General features: G+C 48.6%; 1 long non-coding RNA gene across 2 annotated transcripts in view; it reads left to right on the top strand.

The window, feature by feature from the left end:
• The window catches only part of LOC142290461 (uncharacterized), a 260,636-nt gene that overhangs the window by 137,577 nt on the left and 108,060 nt on the right, over nucleotides 1-14,999 (top strand). For both annotated transcript variants that reach the window (XR_012750315.1, XR_012750316.1), the window contains exons 2-3: nucleotides 8,545-8,613; nucleotides 9,754-9,849. This is a non-coding gene — a long non-coding RNA (uncharacterized LOC142290461). The remainder of the gene's footprint in view (nucleotides 1-8,544; nucleotides 8,614-9,753; nucleotides 9,850-14,999) is intronic.

Below are 14,999 nucleotides of genomic sequence, written 5' to 3'. Positions count from 1 at the left end.
AGTGACGTGACCCCCGGGTCCGGGAGGAGCTCGAGCCACCCACAGACGAGCACGGACCCGAGCGGCTCGGCAGCTGGCCGAGCCCCGGAGCAGTAAACATTAACTCTTCTGGCATCACGAACAGGATTGAACCCATCCACTTACCGGTGGAAGTGCGCCTTGAAGCAGCAGTCAGCGGTGACCCGTTGAAAAATTTCAGAATCTGCCATCTTGTCACAATCCTGTGGCGCGAAGTTTCCCCCCAGACCCGTCTTCCCTGCGAAAAGAGCGCGAGAGCGGAAGCCATGCCCCCTGGGAACAGATCAGTGCAGAAGTGGTGCGGCTGAAAAAGTGAAGCTGAACGGAAAGAGAGCGGAGTGCCCCGAAAAGACCAAGGGGGGGCAGGTGAAAACCCTGTCCCATGTGACCGAGTGGATAAAGGGCAGGGACTCCAAGACTCTGCTACCCGCTTGGTTCCTGGACCCCGAGTGTGCACCATGTCCACCCCGTTTGGCAAGCCCGAGATCCCGGAGCCCGCGCCTGGAACAGCAGCGTGGATGGAAGCCCAGACAGCGGCAATATGTCACCGCAACCAGGCCTAGGTGCGTCTCCTGATGGAGCGATAGACAGCCGAGGTGGAGGAGCTGGCTGCGGTCGCGCGGGCGTATGAAGTGGAGGCAGCCTTAGAGGAGTGGGTGGGCGACCCATGCCCCTATGTCCCCTAGGGACCGGCCGCTGCGGCTGAGAGACCCGGTCTGCCCCAACCCCCTATACTGCCTCTCCCGTTGTCCATTTCAATCGCCGCTGCTCCCCCGCCCAGTCCGCTGCTACCAGCACCGGCAGCGGGGTCCGCCTCACCGGCCTGCGGGGACCCACATACAGGAGAAGCCGCCAGCGTGAAAGGAGAAGCTACCGTTCCTGCGTGGGCCGCGGGAGCGGCGCCCGGCCCAGAAGGCCTCTAGATAGTCAGTTTGGAGCCAGAGGGGGTGACCGATGAGGAGGCTGCGGCACCCGCCCAAGACGCTGGAGCTGAGGCGGCATGGGGCCAGTTGCCGCCAGGGACGGCGACGTGGCTGAAAAGAAAGTTGGCGCAGTTCTGCATCCAGGTACGGGTCGGGTCGATGCAGCAAGCTCTGGGCTGGAAGCAGGAGATACAAGATATGGTGGCTGTAGTGCGGGCAAACGAGAGGCCTGCCTCAGGGAAATCCCCCCAGCAGGATCAGACCCTGCAGACCCTTCCAGACCCGTCAGGAGACAGGACCCGTTCACAGTGAGACCCGTGAATCCCAGATGTCCCAGATCTCCGTACAAGCCTTGGGTGTAAGGAGGGCGTACATGGGTGCTCAGCTGCACGTCCACCTCTCTCCGCCACCCTCTGACCACGAAAATGAGCAGCAGGAGTAAAAGGTAGCGGATCCTGGCTACCCCAGTTGTTGTCCCCGTTGGGACTATGCTGCCCGTCCCCTTTGGGACTTTACTGTTTTACCCCGTTCCAAAATAGACAAGGCCGTGAACTTGCAGGCCACCCAAAAACTTTTGGGTTTGTAAATAATTCCCTACCACCCTTCAGATCCCACAGCCTCCGGAGAGGCAGACTGGAGGAAGGACCTGCGGCAGAGGAGGCCAAGGTCCCGTCACCAATGTAACCGGTGACAACCCTCCGGGTCAGGGGTCCCCTGGACGTGAGGCCTCTGAGAGACTGCCGGGTAAGGAACATTTTACCCGGCCCGCAAGGGCAATACCCGAGCCTTGACCCGTGTCTTGGACTGGGAAAAAGGGTACTGCCTGCTTCCTAGAGGCAGCATCAAGGCTAGATTTGTTTGGGTGGGTGACTGAAGGACGTGGTCCCGTTCCCGTTGAATAAAACTGTTTTTTATGCAACGTTTAAAAATGTGCCTCCCGCAAGGAATGATTTCTATACATGCTTGAATTGTAAAAACGTTTAGTATACTTGTATTTCTGTTTTCCCGTTTTATCTTTTCAGCAAACAAAAATAAACTGGTGGTGGTCGTGCAGCTCACAGACGGTCTGCATTAAACCAAGGGGGAGTGTGACACCCTGGATTAGTCAGGTAGTCACAGGTAGACCCTCCTGCACAAACACCAGCCCCTAATAAGGTGACAGCAGCCAACCTACAAAACCCTTGTCACCTCTCTGTGTTCAATGGTCACACCAGGGGGCGGAGCCAGGCGGTTGGCCATGCCCACCTAGGAGTCCAGAGGGCCTGAGACAGGAAACAAACAGTCAGTTAAGTTTAGTCTGTTCAGTACAGTGGAGTGTAGTTCAAGTGCAGCAGGCCTGAGGCTTCAGGTCTGCAGCAACAACACTGACCGGTGCCGGGGTCGTAGCCCTGGTACCGTGGCAAGGAGGCAGACGGTGGTTGACGCCTGCAAGAGCCGGGAAGATGGCTGGTGGAACCGTAAGGGACCGGGACAGGGTAGTGGCCCGCCGGCACTGAACCGGGGAACCAACTGGAAACAGGAGCACCAGGAGGGGTACTCAGACCCAGAACAAGGTCCAGAAGCCACTGGACCACGTCGAATTCACTGATTGAGGTCTGGACCTTAGGTCCTTTCCCTTCCCAAGACCCGAAAGACGGCAACAGCCCACCGAGGGAGATAGAAAGCCACCGCACAGGCAGAGAGATCCCACGGGCCAGCGCCTGCGGGCAAACGGGTTCCCCCGGGGCGGTACAGAAGCAGCCGGTTGCAACGTCTGCGGGAGAAGTGGCATCGGCTGAAGAACAGACCATTCTGGAAGATCCGAAAGCGGCACATCCAAGGCACGGCAGAAAGACACCAGGGGTTCTCAAGCTTGCCAGCGTACCCCCCCCCCCCGTCTTGCAGAAAGGCTGAACGGGAACCCCCATCTATAGGGTATATTATTATCCTTCAGGATCTCCAGGAGTGGGCGAAGGGCTCTTCTTTGCTGTAAAGTGATCCATGAGAGGTCCTGGAATAGCTGAATCCTGGTGTCTCAGAACATTACCTGGTTTGGCGGACGAGCCTTGCTCATTATTTCTTCTTTGAGTCGAAAGTCAGTACCATGACATATAATGTCCCTCGGGTTACCTCTCAGATTTTTGGGTCGTAGAGCCCTGTGGGCTCTATCCATAGGGATGGGATGATCCAGGGGTCTCTGCAGGACAAAATTAAAGATGGTCTGCAATATGGCTACGACGTCTTTCTTCGCCTGTACTTCCAGTACTCCCCGGACCCTAATATTATGCCGTCTCCCTCTAATGTCCAGATCCTCGATATGACGCTGTAGCTCTTGGATGACCTTCACCTGAGAGGAGGCCTGAGATTGGAGGCGGCGGATGGTGGTCCTAGCTTCCGTGTTGTCATCTTCCAGCTGCCTCATTCGTTTGGAGATAGAGACCACGTCTTGGTGGACTGCCTGTATTCGCTGTGACCCAGCTTCTCGCCACTTCTAGTCATGCGCAGTAGATCTATCTGAAGCTGGGACGCGTACACCCGGCTTCATACTGTGCATGACCAGAAGTGCCCGGCATTCAGTAGCGCAGTCACAGCAAACACAGGTACGTGTGCTGCATTGAATAGCATGTTAGTACACCCCTGTGGGCATGCTAACCTGCTAAAAGGGTGTCTAGTCGGGGGATATAGCGCCCATGGCACTAGTCCCTGCCTTCATTAGCAGAAGATAAAAGATCTTTAGAAATACTTTTTTTTCTAAAGTTCTCTTTATCTATGCTAGTGTATACAGGGATGGTTAGGCAGGGATTAGCAATATGCACCCAAAACTGCTTGTGGTTCTGGGTGCATATTGCATCTGACAGGTTCACTTTCAGGACAGACTTGAAAAGATATAGATCAGCTGAGAACCAAGAGGATGTCTTGAAGTGAGTTGTAACCTAGGAAAGAAGGATGGCAAGATATTGTCTTATTGCAAGTGCTGTATTACCATTTGTTGGGAAAGACTGTTCAGTAAAGTCAGTTTTGAAGAAGAACTTTGGGTGCCCCATGATTCATGTGTAACCAACCCTGAGAGCCAAAACTTGGAAGATGGCAGCAAAATGCAAGAAACCAGTGAGTGTAATGCACTGCCCTTACATCAACACACACAACAATCAATCCATTTTCAATGTGAGGTGCCAGAGTGCAACATTATCACCTCACCCATGACTACTGTAAAAAAAGTGGCGTAGTCAGCAGGATCGGGCCTTGCTTTATAAAAACCAGCATGAAGCGGGGAAGATTCAATCCACAGTGAAACTGCAACCATTCCGCAGTCAAAGATGGCGCCAAGCAAAAGTACTAAGATGGCGGACGATGGTGCAGGTCTAAAAGAAGACCCTGCCCATCTTAGGCGGCAACAAATTGAAAGCTCACTAAGGTTCGTGCAGCTCTCCAAAGGCTATGCCTGCAGGAGGAGAAAACGTGCCTGGAGATTCCAATCCATGTTGAACAGTGAAAAACTTAAATTCCATTAACAGACAAAGAATTAAACCAAAGGGGGAGGAGCCCACTATTGGTCACAGCAGCTCATATTAAACATATACATATCAAAAAGAAACCATGAGCAAAAATGCTGAAAAATAGACAAATGTATTTATAAATCCTTTTACTTTTTTTGAAAGTGCAAAGTGCAGTAGATAAACATTAATTTATACAGATGACACAATACTTCATAAAAAGAGGATGAGAAATGGATATGGTAAAATAAATTCAGATATAAACCAAAGCAAGCAAATAATGAAAGTATAGTGCTAATCAACCTCAGTAACATATTAATGCTTTTGAAAAAAGCATAGTCCCAAAACGTTTATGTACCAAGTGGTAGGAAAAAAATATTCCGTGGTATAAATATAAGATTAAAAAACCAAAGAGTCATTCAAAGAGATATACAAAATAATAAGCAAAGTTAAGAGGCAAAAATACAAAGCATACAAATACGAATACTTAAAGCAGCATTACCATGATCAGGGGGTAGAGAAACACCTGACGTACGTTTCGCAGCCTTTGGCGTAAAGCCAGCTGCTTCATCAGAGGGGAAAGTGAGAGGTGATGTACACTTCCCACAGTGCACCTTTAAAATGTGTTTACCAGCAGCAATAGGCTGCGACAAAACAAATTTAGGTGTCCGGGTACAGTCGGCGCATGCGCAGGCACATCAGCAGCCCCCAATGATGTCGCCGTGGCAATCAGTGTGCCCAGGCACATGCGCGGAAACTAAGACGCATTGCCAAGGCATGTTTTATGTGTTTCAAGTCATATTGGGGACTACCATATTTAGGTGTGGAGGAATGTAAGAGGTGGTAAAATCCCTGTGGTACCGAATGTTGCTACAATGTGTAATGTGATGTAAAGTGTAATATGTTTTTACAAAGTGTAATATGGTATAATGCATAAGATAATATACAATACAAACCAAAAGTTTGGACACACCTTCTCATTCAAAGAGTTTCCTTTATTTTCATGACTCTGAAAATTGTAGATTCACATTGAAGGCATCAAAACTATGTATTAACACATGTGGAATGAAATACTTAACAAAAAAGTGTGAAATAACTGAAAATATGTCTTATATTCTAGGTTCTTCAAAGTAGCCACCTTTTGCTTTGATTACTGCTTTGCACACTCTTGGCATTCTCTTGATGAGCTTCAAGAGGTAGTCACCGGAAATGGTCTACAACAGTCTTGAAGGAGTTCCCAGAGATGCTTCGCACTTGTTGGCCCTTTTGCCTTCACTCTGCGGTCCACCTCACCCCAAACCATCTTGATTGGGTTCAGGTCTGGTGACTGTGGAGACCAGGTCATCTGGCGTAGCACCCCATTACTCTCCTTCTTAGTCAAATAGCCCTTACACAGCCTGGAGATGTGTTTGGGGTCATTGTCCTGTTGAAAAATAAATGATGGTCCAATTAAACGCAAACCAGATGGAATACCACGCCGCTGCAAGATGCTCTGGTACCCATGCTGGTTCAGTATGCCTTCAATTTTGAATAAATCCCCAACAGTGTCACCAGCAAAGCACCCCCACACCGTCACACCTCCTCCTCCATGCTTCACTGTGGGAACCAGGCATGTAGAGTCCATCTGTTCACCTTTTCTGCGTTGCACAAAGACACGATGGTTGGATCCAAAGATCTCAAATTTGGACTCATCAGACCAAAGCACAGATTTCCACTGGTCTAATGTCCATTCCTTGTGTTCTTTAGCCCAAACAAGTCTCTTCTGCTTGTTGCCTGTCCTTAGCAGTGGTTTCCTAGCAGCTATTTTACCACGAAGGCCTGCTGCACAAAGTCTCCTCTTAATAGTTGTTCTAGAGATGTGTCTGCTGCTAGAACTCTGTGTGACATTGACCTGGTCTCTAATCTGAGCTGCTGTTAACCTGCAATTTCTGAGGCTGGTGTCTCGGATAAACTTATCCTCCGCAGCAGAGGTGACTTTTGGTCTTCATTTCCTGGGGCGGTTTTCATGTGAGCCAGTTTCTTTGTAGCGTTTGATGGTTTTTGCCACTGCACTTGGGGACACTTTTTCCCAATTTTTCGGACTGACTGACCTTCATTTCTTAAAGTAATGATGGCCATTCATTTTTCTTTACTTAGCTGCTTTTTTCGTGCCATAATACAAATTCTAACAGTCTATTCAGTAGGACTATCAGCTGTGTATCCACCAGACTTCTGCACAACACAACTGATGGTCCCAATCCCATTTAGAAGGCAAGAAATCCCACTTATTAAACCTGACAGGGCACACCTGTGAAGTGAAAACCATTTCCGGTGACTACCTCTTGAAGCTCATCAAGAGAATGCCAAGAGTGTGCAAAGCAGTAATCAAAGCAAAAGGTGGCTACTTTGAAGAACCTAGAATATAAGACATATTTTCTGTTGTTTCACACTTTTTTGTTAAGTATTTCATTCCACATGTGTTAATTCATAGTTTTGATGCCTTCAATGGGAATCTACAATTTTCAGAGTCATGAAAATAAAGAAAACTCTTTGAATGAGAAGGTGTGTCCAAACTTTTGATCTGTACTGTATGTGTATTTAGGTATGGCACAAGATAGGTTGCCCGGCAACAGACTGCAGGGCATGTGACAGTTGGCAGTTGGGATTAGCCCTTGGTGGGAGGAGCTAGTGCTGAGGAAAAGGAAAAAAAAATCACAGAAAAATACTCCTAAAATCTAAATTTTTATTGGTTTTGAAAAGAAATTGAAAAAGTGAAGAAAGTGTATATAAATATACCCTAAGGCGGGCTTTACACACTACGACATCACAGGTGCGATGTCGGTGGGGTCAAATTGAAAGTGACGCACATCCAGCATCGCATGCGATATCGTAGTGTGTAAAGCCTAGATGATACGATTAACGAGCGCAAAATCGTCGTAATCGTATCATCGGTGCAGCATCGGCGTAATCCATAATTACGCTGACGCGACGGTCCGATGTTGTTCCTCGCTCCTGCGGCAGCACACATCGCTGTGTGTGAAGTCGCAGGAGCGAGGAATATCTCCTACCGGCGTCACCGTGGCTTCCGTAGGATATGCGGAAGGAAGGAGGTGGGCGGGATGTTTACATCCTGCTCATCTCAGCCGCTATTGGCCGCCTGCCGTGTGATGAGATGTGTCTGCTGCTTGTCATTTGCTGATGACTGTTTCATGTAGCTTCTTAGGAAGGAGGCGGGTCGCCGGCCAGAGCGACGATCGCAGGGCAGGTGAGTGCATGTGAAGCTGGCGTAGCGATAATTTTCGCTACGCCAGCTATCACACGATATCGTACCTGCGACGGGGGCGGGGACTATCGCGTGCGACATCGCAGCATCGGCTTGCGATGTCGCAACGTGCAAAGCCCGCCTAAGGGTCTAAATTACAAAATAGTTCACAAAATAGTGGACAGCCGGCGGTATATCCAAAAAAAAAGGGAATGGTTATATCGCTCCACCAGTCAACTTTACAATTAAATAATCAATCAAAAATTTACAATCATTATAAAAACAATCAAACACAAGTCATTTTAACTAGATCCAATAATTATTCGCATACTGAAAGAGGAGAAGTAAATATCACTGGGAGATGTACAAATGGATTCACCAATATATCTCTCATATATCAGTAGGATATATATACGAGTATGTGATGGAAATTTTAACACTATATGTAGTTTTAATTGTATAGGACAAATTTGGAAGATATGTAGTTTATTCTATTGGTGTGAATTTTACATCCAGTATTTTTTCATGCCCAAGGCAACACTTTAACCCCAATATTTTACACAACGCGTTTCGCCTCCTTGGGTGGAGGTTCATCAGGGGTATTATTATAACATATATTCCAATCCAAATATGTCAAATAATTCAATATGTCACATCAGAAAGTTAATAGATTCAATTCCTTTGGTTATGAAACTATTTTGTACTTTAATTGGGTTCCTCAACAGGACCTCTTTTCACATAGATGTAGCCTCACTATGATGAAAAATTTCATATCAAAGAATTCTTGCCTGTAACTGGTATAAGAACCATATTTTGCAATAACCAGTTAATCCTCATTGTATTGGTTCCTGTGACTGTATCTCTCCTAAAACGTTAATCTGCTCCTTAGGATGAAGAGAAAGAGGGGCAATGACCTCAAAAAAACACTCCAGCTAATTGACCTGGTATAAAGCTGCAGGTAAGGGTCCCCCTCTCTTGTCAGATTGATCTGTTTTTCTGTGAATATATGCTGAGGAAAAGGACAGACTCCACCTTGTAATTCAGATAGGGTTTCTGACTGGGAAGATAGCGGAGTGCTGGTTTGGCTTAAGCTGGTGTCACACTAAACGACAGCGACAACGACGTCGCTGTTACGTCACCATTTTCGGTGACGTAACAGCGACCTTGTAAGTCGCTGTTATGATCGCTGCTTAGCTGTCAAACACAGCAGAAGCAGCGATCATAAGGTCGCTGTGCTACATGTTCAGAGAGCAGGGAGCCGCGCTTAGCGCTGGCTCCTTGCTCTCCTGCAGCACACATCGGGTTAATTAACCCGATGTGTGCTGCAGCTACATGTCACAGTGCAGAGAGCAGGGAGCCGCGCGCACTGCTTAGCGCTGGCTCCTTGCTCTCCTTGCTACAGTATGCATCGGGTTAATTACCCGATGCATACTGCAGCCACATGTCACAGTGCAGGAGCCGGCGCTGGCAGCAAGAGCGGAGGCTGGTAACCAGCGTAAACATCGGGTAACCAGGGAAAGGTCTTCCCTTGGTTACCCGATGTTTACGCTGGTTACAGCTTACCGCAGCTGCCAGTGCCGGCTCCTGATCGCTTCATTTCGTCGCTCTCTCGCTGTCACACACAGCGATGTGTGTGTCACAGCGGGAGAGTGACGACCAAAAAATGAAGCTGGACATTCAGCAACGACCGGCGACCTCACAGCAGGGGCCAGGTCGTTGCTGGATGTCACACACAGCGACAGCGACGGGACGTCGCTGCAACGTCACAGAAAATGGTGACGTAGCAGCGACGTCGTTGTCGTCGTCGTTATGTGTGACACCAGCTTTAGCTGTGAGGTGTTACTAGATATCTTATTGTTAACTCCTGAATATCTGAAGGTGATGGCTCGTATTTGGTGCCAGGGTGAGCATACATGTTTCCTTTCTATGGGGGATACAGATGTGGAGTTCAGCTGCGAGAAGAGGTAGAGAGACTATTGAAAACTGCAGACCTAAGCCAGGAGACTTAAAAAGTTATCGAAAGTGTCTTATCGCATGTGTTAGGCCACGATTTGTTGAAAAAGATTGTTAAGTAAATTGAGGGTTTTTTCTTTTTTAGTTTTGAGTTTTGAAGAACTTTGGATGTCCCGTGATTCATGTGTAGCCGACCGTGAATGCCAAAACTTGGAAGATTGCAGCAAAATACAAGAAACCAGTGAGTGTAATGCACCGCACTCACATCAACACACACAACCAAGAATCCGTTTTCAATGTGAGGTGCAAGTGTGACGCCCTGGACCCCAGGGGTCACAGGTAATTACATCTACCACATACACACCCCCCTACCCCTGTGAGGTCACACACATGTCACCCGAAAGGGAGACTTGATGCCTCCCTCAGGGCCAATAGAGCACACCAGGTGGGCGGAGTCAGGCGGAAAGACACGCCCACCGAGGAAACTACTGTCCTGGGGCAGGAAGTTCAAACAGTGAAGTTTTGGAGTTGACAGTGAGTGGTAGTGGAGCAGGGCGGTACACAAGTGTGCAAAAATATGTCCTCGCCCACGACTACCTCCCTCTGGGCATAAGGGACAATTACAAGTTTCCTATAAAACTATTTTTTATATTTTATACCATTAAAAATATTTTTTTTATTTAAACATTAATACTTTACATTTTTTTCAATTGTTGAAAAACTTTTTTATGACACATTCCCTTTAAATAAACTGTAGGACTCATCTTCTCTGTTTTTAGTCTTATTTTTGGTACTCTGCTGAACCGTGGAATTTAGTGCATGGTGGTTATGTGATAATTGCAGTGCATAAAGTGTTTGCTGTGGTGGCTGTAGTAGGATAAATTGCTTGTGTGCAGGCAGAACAGAGAATTACTGTAGACAAAACATAGTACAAAGGTTCACAAACTAGCCAAGGCCAGGGATTTAAGGAGAACAGGATGCTGACGATGTCCATTTTGAGTCAAACAGGATGTAAACTATGAGCAGGAGCTTACAGGATATCAGCGAGGTACAGATTATAAATCATTTTACACTGGCAGGAGACAGAGGCCACCGCCAGGTCTAATATACAACGCTCTCCTCCATAATTGGCCAGGTGGCATTCTGGCAGGCCTCACTACAGAGAAGAGAGCTAGATGGCAGCACAGCACATTGATTGTATTTTATTGTATTGCTCTTAAAGGCCCCTTTACACACTGCAACATCGCTAACGACATCGCTGTAACGTCAGTGGTTTTGTGACGTAATAGCGACCCCCCAGCGACATTGCAGTGTGTGAAACGCATCAGCGACGTGGCCCCCACTGTGAGGTTGTTGATCGCTACAAATCTTTCAGGACCATTTTTTGGTCCTTTGTTTACCGCTGTGCAGCATGCATCGGTGTGTTTGACACCGTTACAACGACTTCGTTAGCGACTTCCCTTTCACATAGCTGCTTTGACACGTCCCCAATGACCAGCTAGGTCATTCTGCAGGTCCGTATTGCTGCTGCGTCGTTGGCCAGGTATGCTTGTTTGACAGCTTACCAGCGACTCACCAGAGACTTTGTAGCAATCCCGGGCAGGTTGGGATCGCTGGTGGGATCGCTAGAAAGTCTCAGTGTGTAAAGGGGCCTTAAGGCCCCGTCACACACAGAGATAAATCTTTGGCAGATCTGTGATTGCAGTGAAATCATGGACATATTGTTCCATTTGTACACAGCCACAAACCTGGCACTGATTGTCCACAATTTCACTGCAACCACAGATCTACCACAGATCTACCACAGATCTACCACAGATCTACCACAGATCTACCACAGATCTACCACAGATCTACCACAGATCTACCACAGATTTATCTCTGTGTGTGACAGGGCCTTTAGGCTTGATTGCTTACTGACCACCACAATGCTTTTGTGTCGCCCGGGGACCAGGGGGTACTCAGATCCGGGCCACGGGGTCAATCCTGTGGGTATCACGGTAGCGTGACCCGGTCTGTGATCCCAGGCTCCACAGTAAAAGGGGATTTGGTAAGGGAGATTGTTTATTGTCCGTGACGCCACCCACGATTGTGGTGATTGTGGACACCACCACTGCAATGAAGGTGCGAGACTCCTGGGAACGGTGTTGGGATGCAGCTTAGATGTTAACCCCTCCGTGGGTAGGGGCAGTTGGTCTCGGGGCCCGTTCGGGGATAAGCAGGGAGCAGAGCGCAGTGCTGCGGTGCGGTGCCTGAGGGCACGGGCGTACTCACAAGTAGTTCACACAGAGTCACTGGTAGCTAGGAATTGCCGGTGTCCGCAGCCTTCGGTACGGGGTGTTAGTGTCCCACACACGGTGCAGCAGCTCCTGTTGTTGGTTCTCCCTGCAGCCAGGTGCCTCTCTCTCCACTCTCTTCCTCCTTCTCCTCAGCCGGGAACGGGGAATCCACTCCCCTGCAGTGATCCGGGTCACCCAGGTACCGGGGGGCAACTACCCTGCCCGGCTACCTCTGGCCCCTTCCTCACTCACAGCCTGTCCCGGCCCTCTCGGAGCACGCTTCACTATCAGCCTGGGAGCTACAACTCCAGACTCCTCTTCTGTCTGTCTCTCCAAACACTCTGCTCCAGCCCCTCCCCTCTGCTCTGCTTTTCTCTTACCCTGGGTGATGTGGTTTGTCCTGCTGCACCGGTGTGAGATCAGATTACCAAGGAGGATTAACTCTTTCTGTGACAACCTGGCTTTGCCAGGGCGTCACACTTTTTTGCCACTGAACATCACACAAAAGTGATTTGTGAACATTTGAGCTAACCATAAGTATGAAATGCAGGACACGTCAGAGTAAAAACAAAAGGAATTAAAGAAAGTTATTGTAATTTGTCAATGGACATATTAACGCCATTTCTCCCCCAAATTCTATCATTTCTGCGCATTCAGCAAAGCTGAACGTACATATTTAAATGACAGCCGTTGTTTGGTGGACATCATCATTATAATTTTGTAGACAGTTTTAGTCTCCAAACATTGTAAAATACTTTTGAGAGGTTTTTATTACCATTTGTTTTTCTTCTCATGTTTCTCTGATGCTGTACCTACCACTCAATGAAAATCTTATATCAGTTTTCAGGACCAAAGAGTCCTAACCCTTCCCCTATATGTATTCTTGCAGGTGTCCTATATTACTTTCCTACTCAATTTCTTAATAAATCCTTTCAGTCTCATCCACATTGCTTGTCCACTTATCCAGCTTTTATCCAGGAGGGAATCTGTCAGCAGGTTTATGATAAGTAATCTGAGAACAACATGAGCTAGGGGCTGAGACACTGGTTTTAGCGATGTGTCACTTATTACTGTCTTGATTCCTATGTGCAGAACATTCTGTATTGTTCTGCTATGCTCTCCTGCAGAGCCGGTATATATTTGCTTATGGTGCAAAACGTTTTGCAGGATGAATGTGTGTCGCCCAGGGAATGGGGTACTCAGTCCCAGGCAGTGTATCACTGGGGAATGTCACTTTGGTGGCGGTTGCCCGGTCCCGTGCCCTGGGTGCTTTTTAATGGGGAGTATTTACAGGGGAGATTAAAGTCATTTGTGTGATGCCACCTGCGGGTTGCGGTTAATATGGGGGAACCGCCGCTGCTGGATTTTTTACTCCTAGGGTTGGTGGTAATGGCAGCTGTGGTGGTAGGCCCTCCGCAGGTAGGGCTGAGCCCAGGAGATGTATGGTGGAGTAATAAGGGTTGTAATTAACAGTCTCTACGCACTCTTGATCCTTGGACGGCTCAGTGTGGTTAGGTCCCTGTTGCGTGGAGCAGTTTGGGGCCCAACTGTCCCTTTTTCGTGGCAATTTCCTTGTCCGTACGGCGGGCAGTGTGGACCCTGTAGGGCTGGTCTGTGTCCCAAACCCTGATCTTTGCTTTACTGCTGGTGCCCCCGGGTCTGTGGGTCAGTGAGGTCCGTGAAGGTCCCCTCACTGTGCAGGTATTTCCCAGACCATATGAAACTGGCATCTGACCTAGGGCCCTGTGCCCCGTCGGTGCTCTGGTCTCAGCGGTACTCGGGTGTACCTGCCCTGGCGACCACTCTGCTGTGCCCCCGGGTCACTGTTACACTACCCAGCTCTAGGCACGTCTTTCCACTTTCACTCGCTACTCTAGACTCTGCTTGACTAACTGCTGTACCCTCTCACCAGGTTGTCTAGTCCCTTAGTATGGCTCCGCCCCCTAAGTGGCCATCCCCTTGTGTCCGACTAGCCATTTACCCCTGGTGTAAACTGGGATTTTGGTGTGTTTAAGTGTTGCTGGCACTGGTGTTCCAGGTCCCTGAGGGTAGGCCCTGCATCCCAGTGAGGATGCAGTACCTAGTAGTGCCCTGAGTGTGGGGCATATCAGTAGGATTGAGCTGGATGCACCCTGACTGCGGAGCCTGGTCTGAAGGGGTTAATTCCTCCTTCCCATGCCCGAACCGTCCGCCCCATTGTTTGTGTCCAATCCCTTTGTTTTCCCCTCCTCCTGGTTCCCATATAAAATCCCCCCTATTTCCTGGTTCGGTCTCTCCTCATCAGTGAGACTTGGAAGCTGCTGTCCCACCCTCCCTCCCCGATGGTTATATGTTAAACTATTTAAGTCACAGCGGTCAGTTTTGGAATTGTGGTGATCAAGCGAAGGCTGATTGCGTCGGGAGTCCGGCCTGGCATTACGCCTCGTCTTGATAGCAGTATAGATTGGTTGGATATTTGCACAAATTAATGTTAAAGCTGTGACCGACCTCAACCCAGCAAAAGATGAGAGTTTTATATGTTTGCACTTGATTATCTCTCCAATAAAGTTTACTTGTTTTATTACAAATGTGTGTTTTGTTCGGGCATGGGGGGTTGGTTTGGTGGTGGGGTCTCAGCAGTCTGGCTCAGGGGGGCTACAAATGTTCTGCTGATTGTTTCACAACACTGGGTTTCATGCTGGTCCTGGGAAGTGCTCTTGCAGATTCTTCTCGTTCCCGTTGATTGCTCTGCTTCATTAGGGAGCGTGTTAGCTCAGGACACCACCAATCGTACTTCCTGTTTACAGTTGTGCTGTTAGCTCCCATGGTGTGCAGTGTTCTGGTCTTGGTGTCTTGACTCTGAACTGTTATTTACCAGTCTCTGCCTCTCCTCCCCTGTTTCTGTTGTGACTTCCTGGCTTCTGACCTCGGACATCCTCCTGACTAAGTCCCTGCCTGCTCTCTGTATTTGATATGAGCTCTCCTGGAACCCTGACCTTCAGCTTGTATCTTGACCTCGTCTCTGTCTTCCCCCGTGTACTGTCGTGTCCTCCTGGTTTATGATCTCGGCCTGTCTGACTACCTCTCCATTTAATGTATACAAGTGTGTCTAGCGCCACCTTGTGACAGTCAT

Source organism: Anomaloglossus baeobatrachus, chromosome 2 (assembly GCF_048569485.1).
Source record: "Anomaloglossus baeobatrachus isolate aAnoBae1 chromosome 2, aAnoBae1.hap1, whole genome shotgun sequence".
NCBI classification, from domain to species: domain Eukaryota; kingdom Metazoa; phylum Chordata; class Amphibia; order Anura; family Aromobatidae; genus Anomaloglossus; species Anomaloglossus baeobatrachus.
Note: the sequence above shows the minus strand (reverse complement) of the source record. Positions and strands in the feature narration are given on the sequence as shown.